Raw genomic sequence first — 10,453 nt, forward strand, 5'->3', positions numbered from 1 at the left:
TCATCCTCTCTTTCAGGATGAAGGCTTTCATCAGTGCACAGCAGAAAGCCGGGGGGGTTTTATACCGGCTGTCGACTGTAGTCCAGGTTCAGCCTGGTGCACTACATGCGGTAGGTAGTGTCACACAGGGTCAGTGAGGCTATCGGTAATCGTTTCCGAAAGGCTTTTCCTGAATACATTTGGAATAGCCTACTTTTAGAGGCTTTAATTTATTTTAAGCAGCTGCTTAAGAAACGAAGGGACTAGGATTTTTCTTTTTGTCATGAGCATGCAGCAGCGACTGCTGTATTTAAATATGTTACCCTTTGCTGCCCAGGGCAGTGTAATCTTTTCTAAGCAACTGTCTTCTATAGAATTGATAATGATATTAAACAATGTCAATTCAATGTCATTTCAACATCTTAATTAACTCTCACTGTGAGCTGGTAGATTGGATATTTTCAAATGAAATGTATGTATATAATATATAGGGCTGAAGTGGTTAATGTATGTTTTGTAATAATAATCAAACTCCACAACGTTACTAGTAACTAAAGTTTTCTAATAATTGTAGTGGAGTAAAAGTACAATATTTGCCTCCGAGATGTAGTGGAGTAGAAGTATGACAGATTGGAAATACTCAAGTAAAGTAAAAGTATACCTCAAAATTGTAGCCTACGTAATAAGTACACCACTGAAAAAGACTACTAACATACTGTAAATGTACAGGTCACAGTGTGTTCCCCACACCCGAGTGGAATAGTAAGAGAGTGGCGACACGCTTTGATCTCGACGCAAAGCGGGTGCCTACGGGCCATAGTTCCAAACATTGGAACTATCCCATTGAGATAGAATGAGCACTTCCGCATTCCATTGTTACAATGAGAGTCAACGCTAGTGTCGCCACTCTCTTACTAGATTACTCTGATACACACCCCCTTCACCCACATTATGTAATGAAAGGACGAGCTGATGTTTTGACATCCCCCCCCACCCCAAAAGCCCTATAGCTGACCTGGATTTTGTTATTCCAATTCCAACACTTCCTCCTCTCCTCCTTTCGGCAGGCAGCGGCTATCCTACTTTGGGCTTTCTCAATTTGTGCCCCGCTATTACACCCTTGGCTCAGTACCTCTGCCAGTTTCATCACAGGGTGTTTGAAGTCATTTCATCCTGAGTAATTGCACAGGTGAATGCTGGGGCGGGGGGACTCGATCTGCACAGCGGCTTTGCACTGTGGTTCTAGATGGTGGCTTCAAACATCAGGGTGAGATGGTTCATTTGGAAATGTGTGTACGGCAGAAAAGGGGGCTATACTGACGGCATATAAATGACACTCATTGATTTCTTTCCTCCCCCCTAGCAAAGTATTTTTCGCTCCACTCACGACAAGGCTGTCTTCTAAGCCCTGAAGCTCCAGGCAGCGCCTTTTGTAATAATTGAATCTATAAAAGCCCTGTTACATCAGCACGGGCCATTTAACGTTCGCTCCGGAAAGCATCGCTTTACATTACAAAGAGAGAGAGCGTCGAGGACAATGACAAAAAGCCATCTCTGACTTGAATGCAATTGGTAACGATTGGGACATTGTGGGCAAAATACAAATTCTGTCCAAGCCTGCTGCTAGACAAGCAGTGCAATCAATGTAAGTTTTATATGTTAGCATATACATTATTGGTCACACATATATATTCACCAAGAATATAGATTAGGGCGGGTGCTTCTTAAAGGTATTATGACATTATTTATAACATAATTTTAACAACATTAAAAGTCTTGGCCATGGTCCTTCAAACGTGTCTAAAAAGTTTGAACACTCAACTCCACTCCAGTATTTCTTGCCAGGAGTTTTTGTGTATGTGTAATCTGCATCCTGAGAAGCCATGGAAAAACACATTCTTTTAGCCTGTAGATTCCCCCTTTCCTGTCAACCCAAGATGCGCTTCTTTGACAACTTAGTAGGAACGTCACCGTCAAAAATAAAAGAGTCATCTAGGCCAGTTGGTATCCAGTGTAAGGACTTGTGTTGATTGACACAGCCAACAACAGAGCAGATAGATTTTTCTCTAGAAGCCATTATTAGTAAGTATTACAAAGAAACAAAGTCGCAGTCACAATGAGGAAGTGGAGAGGAGAGGGGCGGAGAAGAGACGGTAGGCAGGGAGCAGAGGGGAGGGGGCGGAGGTTTAGCAGGGATCTACGTATATGCCTGCCGTCCAACCAGATGAGACATTTTTGCATAATTATTCACAAAAGTCCAGACAGCAGAGAATACACTGAATGTTCAAACTTTTTTTGAACTCCCATTCCTCCTCCTCCCTTCTGTGTGATCTGTGCACCTGATATGTGGCAGCGCAGCTGCGCTGTCAAGAAACTGTCAGCCTGTGAGCCTGTGCGCATGTGCAGAAAAGCTGCCCTGCCAGCTGATTCATTTATTCAAAATATTCAAGCAAAATGGCGGCGAGTGTGACAGACCAGAGTCAGCCTTTTGGAACTGGAAATATAGGCATTATTTTAATTTTATCAGACTGAAAGACGAAAAGAACATTGAAGTAAAATGCAAGCTGTGTCTGGGTAAAAAGCTGTCTTCTTCGCGGATTTCTACAGCCAACTTAAAGAAGCGCTTGGAGAAAGTACACCACAACACAACATTGGTGGCGAGGGCTGTTCGCGACAATCCCGACGAAAACAACAATGATGATGATGATGCAGACGGCAGACCAGTTCCTAAACAGCGACGATTGGATTTACCTTCAGTCACTCAAAAGGAAATCAATGAGCTTGTAGCTGGTTACGTGGTGGAGCGTATGCTACCGCTTTCCACTGTGGAGTCTCCATCTTTCCGTAAGATAATTAGTAAAATCCCTGTGGCGCGCAACAAGGAGGGAAGTTTGCCTGACAGAAAAACATTTTCCAGCTACCTTGACAAAGCTTACTGTGACATGGAGAAAGAGCTGAAATCAACGTTTGAAGGCATACAATACGTTTCCACTACAGCTGACCTGTGGACAGCATGCAATAAGAGTTTTATGGGAATGACGGCCCACTGGATTGATCCCTCTACTTTGCAGCGCAAGAAAGCAGCGATTGCTTGTAGGCGAGTGAAGGGAAGGCACACTTACAACGTGATCGCCTCTGAAATAGAGCAGATTCACACATCCTATGGCCTAAGTGGGAAAGTGACAGCCACCGTCACCGACAATGGCTCAAACTTTGTTAAAGCATTCCGGGTTTACCAGGAGCAACAGGCGGCTCCGGGTGGTTCCGAGTCTGGGTCTGAATCAGAGGGCGACGCAAATGAAGATGTTACCTTTGCAGATCTACACGCAGTGCTTTCCACCGAGGATGAGGACAGCAATACCTTTGTTCTCCCTCCACATCACAGGTGCGCGTCGCACACACTCAATCTCATTGCAAATGACGTAGAGAAGTGTCTGCTGTCAAACAGTGAAGCCAAAGCGTTGTACAGGAGTGCCACTGCCAAATGTTGTGGCCTGTGGACCAAAGCTAGCAGGTCTTCTGTGGCATCAGAGAGTGTCTCAGACATTTGCAAGAGAAAGCTCCTGGTTCCTTCTAAAACAAGGTGGAACTCCTTCTATGATGCCCTGCGCAGAGTCATTGACAATCCCATAGCGGACCTGAATAGGCTTTGTACCGAACTAGGAATCAGATGCTTTTTAGAGAAAGAGTACCAGTTCCTAAAAGAGTATTGTAAGGTTGTGAAGCCCCTCACAATAGCCCTGGATATTCTTCAAGGCGAAGACAACTGCTTCCATGGAACTATCCTGCCAACACTTGAGGCCCTGATGGCTAGAACCCTGGGGTTAAAGGATACGCTCTCCCGTGTGACTGCTGGCCTGCCCGATTTCATAGTCGAGGTCAATATTGTATTCATGCTCATAGCACTTGATCTAAAATTGTAGTGCACCGTCCATGTGATCATTATTAATTATCTTATTTATTATTATTATTAAATTAATACTGATGGGGGTGTCAACATCACGTGTAAGGATAAATCTAACAGATGTGCACATGCACGTGTTTTTATTTTATTTATTTTTAATAGCCTTTTGTAATATTATGCCTTGCAGGCCGTCAAGAAACGTTTTAATTGTCGGGTAACGGAAAATAACGGAAAATAACCTAACTTGTTACTTTTCTAAAATGGTAATCTGTAACGGTAAGGGATTATTTTTATGGGCAGTAATCCAGTAACCTAACGACGTTACTTTAGAAAGTAACGATGCCCAACACTGGTGAGGAATCATTTTTATAGCTCCTTTTCCCCCCATTATACAATCAATACTTCTATTTTTCGAAAGCATTTGTAACTTTATTATAAAGTGTTTCTTACACTAACAGATCACCGTTGTCGCCATTTCATTATGGTAACCCCATTACTCCTGAACCCAGCTGCTTAAGGAAATGAAGATTTATAGCCTCCCTCTGCCCCCTCTTGTCTGCTATAATCAATCACCCTCCCACCACCACTCTCCAAAACATCTAGCCAAGGAGAAATCTTATATTTTGCACTCTTTAAACCCTTTAAAACTCTTTTTCCCCTATGCTCTCTTTAATTTCCATATCATGCAGTCTGATTCTATAATACATTTCCCCTGGCTCCTCCCACTTTGCCTTGAATGTGAACATTTTAGAAGTGCGTGCGTCACAGTGCGTGTCTTGACTAACCTGAGCCAGAGCAGTACAGGCCTACAGGTCGCATGCTTTCAAACACGCACGCACGCACGCGCGCGCACGCACACACACACACACACACACACACACACACACACACACACACACACACACACACACACACACACACACACACACACACACACACACACACACACACACAAATGTTTACACCCATGTGTGTATGAAGTATAATTTGGAAACATAAGCAACTTCTGTATTGTAGAGCCTGGTAGCTACTGTATATGGGTTGGGACCCAAAATGGCTGCAAAACAATTGAACCCGCGGGGATTTGAATTCAGTTTCCATTTGGACCCCAAGATGGAAAGTATTTAAACCCTGTCTTGCCAAAATTATCACAATGTCAGCTAATTGTCTCTTACAGCCTCTCTCAATCACTCTGGCAAGTTTCATCATGGGTCTAGTAGGCTACTAACCAACACTAATTAACCGTTTCCCCGCATTTGTGTGAATAAATAAAATTTCTCCACTCAATTATTATTTTTGAGGGGCACTAGCCCCTTATATACAGCTTTTGTCCCCACACGTCTCAAGATTTGTCATTGACAATGAAAAGGGAATTCAGGTCAATTGTCCGCTATATCTTGTCCCCACACGTCTTAAGATTTGCCATTGACAATGCATGGAGAAATTAGGTCAAAATTCCACTAAAAATGACGTAAATTAAACATCAAAACATTAAACGCCATTGACAAATGAGCATATCAGCTAACCAATCACAGACAACAGGCATTCTGATTGGCCAGTATGAGATGATGCATGATGATGTACGATGATAAGAGTGCCCCTCACTTCACACAGGTTTTTGTTACATTTAGTGCATGCCGTCTGATCCACTCTGGGGCGGGCCAATACAGTTGAGGATTGATGCAGAAATTAATAAGACAGGACATGAACAACGGATGAATTTGTCTATGCTAAAATGGAATACTTCATCTTATGAATATTATCAAAGTGTCTTCAAAGATGTGCCCATATTAATAGTCTCAAAAGAATAAGAAGAACCCTTGTAGTACTAGTTGAGAACATCAATTGTGGGCAGCATACACCATACATATTACATAAACAGGCACTTTGTAGGACAGAATGCCTGCTTCTGAATGAAGACTCTGTTCACCCAACCATCCGCTCCATGGACGGCAGTGACATCAAAGAAACTGAGGATTTCAAATATCTTGGATCATACGTAGTCAGTAGCAGAAAGGACTTCCTGACAAGGAAAGGACAGGCCTGGAGTGCTTGTAATATGCTACATCTTATATGGCAGTCAGACATCTCAAGAGCTACCAAGATCAACCGGTTCAAAGCCTGTGTGGAAAGTATCCTTCTCTATGGTGCCGAAACATGGACAATGAATAAGGAGTTTCGGGATCGTCTTGACGGAACATACACAAGACTCCTCATGCGTGTCCAGAACCTCTCATGGAAGGACCATCCCACAAAAGCTCAGATTTATGGAGGCACCCCCCCCATCTCAGTTGTGGTGGCAGAAAGAAGACTCCGCTTTGCTGGACACTGCCACAGAGCAAAAGACCAGGTCATTTCGGATATTCTTCTGTGGAGACTACCCTGCCCATCAAGAGGAACAAGACCTCTCACTTTTCCAGATGTTCTGAGTAGGGACACAGGACTGACTGTGAATGAACTTGGTGTGGCAATGAGCAACAGACACCAGTGGAAGCAGCTTGTGTCGCAGATCTCGAGGGCACTCGAAGGATGATGATGATGTAGGAGGCTAGACATGTTTTCTAGTTTTTTTTGTGTATCTACTGTATATCTCCACCATTTGGTGTTGGAAATTAAGTAGTGCAATTGTATATAGCACATCAGTGAACTTAAGAAAAATGAAACAACCTTTATAGTAATAGTAGTATAGTATAGTAATTATAGTAAAACAAATCTTGGGGAAATAAAATAAAAAGACCTGTTCACAAAATCACATCAGATTCTAAAAGGCTTCTTTGTAATATTTAGATATTTAGGAAAACTATAGGTTTAGCAGAATGTGGACTGGTACAGTACGTGGCCATATCAAATCCTGTTTATGTTAGACATCCATCCGTCCAACATTGGCACCGCGTACAACATCCTTTTAAAATATGGATTGTCATAATCCTTGCATCTATCATGGAGAGTCATGTAATCCTTTACGTGACTCAAACAATGACCCTTAATGATTTTGGTGATCCATGACCCAACATTTCCACTTGCATGCAAGATATATCAAAATGGAATGGATGGATTAGCCTACCACAAAAGGCTGCTGAGCGCATTCATGCTTCCCAGGGGATTCGAAGCACTAATTTAGGTTGACACAAAATCATACATTTAGGGGACAAAATGGCCAGGCAGATATATGGTATACCAACCCTGTCTCCCAAATACTGCACTCAAGACTATATGGTGTAGGTAAAGGTGACAAATAACTTAACATGTACAGAGTTATGAGGTTTAGAAAAGTAGTTATGCAGTCCCTGTTGATATCAGTGAAACACTGATGAAAGCCTATTATACCGTAGCTGAACCGTCTGTTTTTAATTGTATTTGCGAACGCAGTGAGCCACTTACTATGACAGCAAGGGCTGAATGTCTGTGTGTCTGTGTGTCTGTGTGTCTGTCTGTCTGTCTGTCCCGCTGTTACACCACCCGCCCGCCACCAGAGGGCGCAGCTGTAGCACACACACACACACACACACACACACAGGGCGCAGCTGTAGCACACACACACACACACACACACACACACACACACACACACACACACACACACACACACTCACAACCACACACACACGAGCTGCGTTCGCTTCCCGCGTTTGCGCGTCTTACTTGTGTATTTGCTACACATGTGAACCTTTAAATTGCCAGTGCCATAAAGGAAAGCAAAACTAATCACGGCTGCTTTCCGGCCAGCATCCTATATGCGCCTCATGGTGATAGTCTGTTAGAAAGCATCCTATATGCGCCTCATGGTGATAGTCTGTTAGAAAGCATCCTATATGTGCCTCATGGTGATAGTCTGTTAGAAGGCATCCTATATGCGCCTGGTGATATAGTCTGTTAGAAAGCATCCTATATGCGCCTGGTGATATAGTCTGTTAGAAAGCATCCTATATGCGCCTCATGGTGATAGTCTGTTAGAAGGCATCCTATATGCGCCTGGTGATATAGTCTGTTAGAAAGCGATTACTCATGCATGCTTGCCTAGAGTAATTTGGTCAGTAAGTAGAACATCTGATCAAGAACTGATACATGACACCGATATTAACAGCCATTTGGATCTGCAGCTTTGCAGATAATTTGTTCATTAAAAGAGGAAAGAAGAGACCCGAGGGAATCAGGAAAGGGCATAAATGAGAGCACAAAAATAATCAAAACTACTTTGGAGCCTTTCCATGATGGATTGGTGAAGTAAGCCTGAGTTGAGCTGAGTACACGCACACACACACACACACACACACACACACACACACACACACGCACGCACGCACGCACACACACACACACACACACACACACACACACACACACACACACACACACACACACACACACACACACACACACACACACACACACACACACACACACACACACTCTCTCTAGATCTACAAAGCCACCATCCTCCTCCTCTTATCATCATACATCACATTCTGTGTTCAGCCAATCAAATCATCACAAATGTCATTCCGGCCAATCACTTTTGGCGTCTTCACTTTTCTGCCCTCACATCACTATCCTCAATATGTACTTTGCTCAGCCAATCAAATCATCGCTATCATCGCAAGACATGGCCAAAGCATTTCCGGGGCCAAAAATGTTGAGAACCACTGGGCTAGAGTGTATAGTTTACTACACTAGGTGGATATAGCTGTGTCAGACTGAAGCAGGAACCACTGGGCTAGAGTGTAGTAGTGTACTACACTAGGTGGATATAGCTGTGTCAGACTGAAGCAGGAACCACTGGGCTAGAGTGTATAGTTTACTACACTAGGTGGATATAGCTGTGTCAGACTGAAGCAGGAACCACTGGGCTAGAGTGTATAGTTTACTACACTAGGTGGATATAGCTGTGTCAGACTGAAGCAGGAACCACTGGGCTAGAGTGTACTACACTAGGTGGTTAGCTGTGTCAGACTGAAGCAGGAACCACTGGGCTAGAGTGTAGTAGTGTACTACACTAGGTGGTTAGCTGTGTCGGACTGAAGCAGGAACCACTGGGCTAGAGTGTAGTAGTGTACTACACTAGGTGGTTAGCTGTGTCGGACTGAAGCAGGAACCACTGGGCTAGAGTGTAGCCTACTATACACTAGGTGGTTAGCTGTGTCGGACTGAAGCAGGAACCACTGGGCTAGAGTGTAGCCTACTATACACTAGGTGGATAGCTGTGTCGGACTGAAGCAGGAACCACTGGGCTAGAGTGTAGCCTACTAATACTATACACTAGGTGGTTAGCTGTGTCGGACTGAAGCAGGAACCACTGGGCTAGAGTGTAGCCTACTATACACTAGGTGGATAGCTGTGTCGGACTGAAGCAGGAACCACTGGGCTAGAGTGTAGCCTACTATACACTAGTTGGATAGCTGTATCAGTCTGAAGCAGGAACCACTAGGCTAGAGTGTAGCCTACTATACACTAGGTGGATAGCTCTGTCGGACTGAAGCAGGAACCACTGGGCTAGAGTGTACTACACTCGGTGGTTAGCTGTGTCGGACTGAAGCAGGAACCACTGGTGCATTTCAAGACGGTCTCATCACTAAGCAACGACACGTCGGTTTAAGTGACTTTGCATGTTCTCAGTGCACTGAACCGAGTGCACCAGAGTCCGGTTTTGGGGGATATTAAAACAAGGATGTAATTCGTTTGTTTATAAAAGCCCATGCCAACCCCTTCCCTCCGAGGAATTACTGCAGAATGTTGTTACCAAGTTACTTTGTCCACGGTGGAAGCCAGGACTTACAGTACATACGTGTATTTGTGTTGAATGAGTAAGAGGCCTGAGGGCCTGAGGCATTTATTGACGTGGGTGAATACAACATCACCTCATAAACGAAAGCATTGTGACTGTATCTCTCACTCTGCCAGACATCTGTGTTCAGGAAGGCCATGAGAATAATGACTGACCCCTCTTACCCTTATCTCTTTGAACTCCTGCCATCTGGTAGTAGGTTCAAGAGCCTAGGAGCAAGCACCAGCAGGTTGTCTGAATCAGGACACTGAATGCTCGCCATATATTGCCCCCTAGACCAACATCCTGAGAGATGAATAGCACTTTATTTATATTGCACTTTGAAAGCATCAGCACTTTCTCCTGCCAATGTTGTATACGCTCTTTACTGTTTAATGTGTTTACAAGGCTTTGCCCTCTTTTTAATGTGTCTATTGTTTGAGTTATGAGTTATGGAGAACTCCCCTGTATGCCCAGTGTATATTGTGACAATAAAATCTGCTTGATTGATTGATTGATTGATTGATTGATTGATTGATTGATTGACTGAACACAAGGAATGCCACCCAAGTGTCCCAGAACACATGATCTTTCTGAGTCTCTCTCTCTACACTACTTCATCTATTAAATCAAAAATTGCACAAAGCATTATCTTAAAATAACAAATAACTCCAACTTCACTCCACCATTGAATGCTTTACGGAAATGTTGGGCCATCCATAAAAACTGAAGACGAATGGTAAGTGGACCTTTCAACATGGCAATGACCCCCAAACATACAAGAAAATTCACAAAATAATTGCTGAAAG

This window comes from Protomyctophum parallelum (assembly GCF_964188405.1).
Source record: "Protomyctophum parallelum genome assembly, chromosome: 19".
NCBI classification, from domain to species: domain Eukaryota; kingdom Metazoa; phylum Chordata; class Actinopteri; order Myctophiformes; family Myctophidae; genus Protomyctophum; species Protomyctophum parallelum.